The 2349-nt window shown below is 46.7% G+C and overlaps 1 long non-coding RNA gene across 1 annotated transcript; it reads left to right on the plus strand.

The window, feature by feature from the left end:
• Positions 1-903: 903 nt before the first annotated feature.
• LOC121989872 lies at positions 904-1410 on the plus strand. Its single transcript, XR_006114351.1, has 3 exons — positions 904-1009; positions 1125-1215; positions 1388-1410. It is a non-coding gene; the product is annotated as an uncharacterized LOC121989872 (long non-coding RNA).
• Positions 1411-2349: the final 939 nt, after the last annotated feature.

A 2349-nucleotide genomic window follows, 5' to 3' on the forward strand; every position in this document is an offset into this window, starting at 1 on the left:
TATCCGAGCTCGATATCCCCATCTTTTTACATGAGGTATGTGATTTATTTACCGTTCAACATTTATACTCTATATCTGTTGTTAGTACTTGCTGATGGTAGATAACGAAATTTGGGGACCAAATTTTTATTAGTGGGGGAGAATGTAAAATACCGAAAATAGGCAAATATTGATAAGGGAATTTTTCGGAATTTTTGGAAATTTTTCGGAAAATTTTCGGAGCTCATACGGACGAGTTAACAGGGACAAAAATGGGGCCCGGAAAAGCCTGTTTAGGCTACCCCATTTAAGTGAGGAAATGTTTATATTTCCATTTCCTTTTTCTTTTATTTTCTATTTTTCTTCTCTGCCTCGCCGAAACCTCGCGTACTCGAGCCCCCCCTCACCGCGACCTTCTCCTCTGCCCTAACCGCCGCGCTGCGGTTTCTTCTTCTTCTCTCCTTCGACAACCTTCTCGCCACTGCCCGAAGCCTTCCTCTGCCGCCGTCGCCTCACGGGAACCTCGCCGAACCCGAGTTCCCTCTTCTTTTCCCCTTTCTTCGCCGCTGAGCCCTAGCGTCTTCGCCGAAGTGCTGGCATTCGAGCCTAGCCGCCGGTGACACACGGAGCAGCGCCGCACCCCTCGGTGCCCTAGCGCCGATCACCGCGCAGCGCCTTTTTCCCTCTGCCCTAGATCTTTGTCGCCGGCCACCGCGAGCCCTAGTTAGCCATCGACGCCCGTCATCCCTTGCCGTGGAGATCCTCACAGCCACCGCCCCTCTCCGATCTCCTTTGTGCCAGCCACCAGGTCCGACCCAGCGCTGGCTGCCGGCTGATTTTCTGTGCCCTAGGCGCTGCTGTGAGGTTTGAGCCGACCAACAGATTCACTGCCGCCACCGTCGGCCAAATTCCCTCACCTGTACCGCTGATCTAGAGCAACTACTGCCGTGCTTCTACTTTGTGTGTCGCCGGGAGTCGAGAGCTCGAGAAGGCGACAGAGGGCAGCAGTGATTCGGCAGTGGGATTTAAGGTAAAGGTTTAAGGTTTGATTTTCGATTTTGTACTCTGATTCTTGTTGTGTTGTGAGCAGCACTTGTTTTGGGTGGAAGATCATGCTAACTAAGTATAGTGGTCTTTAATTGTAGATTCATTTCGCTGGTAGTGTATCGGGGTTCCACAGCAGCTGTGATTTTTCCGGCCATAATTTTCAGCAACATCCTTGCTGTGAGAAGTGAGGTAAGGAATAGGGTTTTGATCATGTTGTTGACGATTGATAGATAGGTTAATAACTAACGTTAACCTAGGTACATGTGTTAATTAGGGTTAGGCCCTAATTTAGTGTCAGAGACTTTTATTTAGCTATTTATAGGAATTAGCTAAATAAAATCTATATATATTGCTGACACAGGACTTGACGCGAGACGAGTATCTCGGAGTCAGATTTGGATCATTTTATCGGAGGCGGGTACTTTTGACTTTATGTCTTTGATATACATAGTAGTGAATTTAACAAATTGCATTAATTATGTTTCTCATTCTGTTTCGGTTAATCACTACCCAAAACTTGATACATGCTTGCTTGATTGATTGGTTTGCATCTCATGTATACTTTACCTGTTTATACATGCTTGTAGGGGTAGTGATATACCATGCTTCACCATGTTCAGGACCTAGGTTTTATACCTTCTGTGTACCTTTGATTTGATTCGTTGACCTATGATGCATTTTTATATATACATGGTTTAGCTCAGGATATTTTGTGGTTAGTGTCATGCACCATTTGCATGATTGCATGCTGTGCGATAGTCCGCTCCATTATTGTTGAGTACATCGCCAGTTACATGGATCTGCACACACCACCACTCATGGGTTAGTGGTCGATTCAGGCAAAGTGTGTTGCAGCAGGGACTCTGTTAGGCACCGTTGGTCCGCTCATGGGTAGTGTGACACAACGTGTTATCCGGCAGGGATTCCTCCCCGTCATTGTGTACCGGGAGATGAGAGCATTGCGCTCCCCCATTTATGATTTGGGGTAGGAGGATAGGTGTACTCCGACAGTATCCCGTCCACTCGGTCACTCATCAGGAGTAGTGATGACAGAGTGCACGGTTGTCACAGCCCTACCCACTCGGCCTCACTATTGTGTGAGATGATCGACTGGCGTCAGGGGTGACCAGGACGCATCATTGGCATCATATGCATGATGCATTTATTGCTTGTGTTTGTGTTTGCTGCATTTATATGCTGCATATTGTTTGGATACCTATGTTTGACATGCATACAGGATTTCTATACCACTCGGACTGTTTGTCCTTATACCCAGGTTCTGGTTAGTACAGTTTCTCTCCTATTTACTTCAGTTTGCATTTA

Source organism: Zingiber officinale, chromosome 6B (assembly GCF_018446385.1).
Source record: "Zingiber officinale cultivar Zhangliang chromosome 6B, Zo_v1.1, whole genome shotgun sequence".
NCBI lineage: Eukaryota > Viridiplantae > Streptophyta > Magnoliopsida > Zingiberales > Zingiberaceae > Zingiber > Zingiber officinale.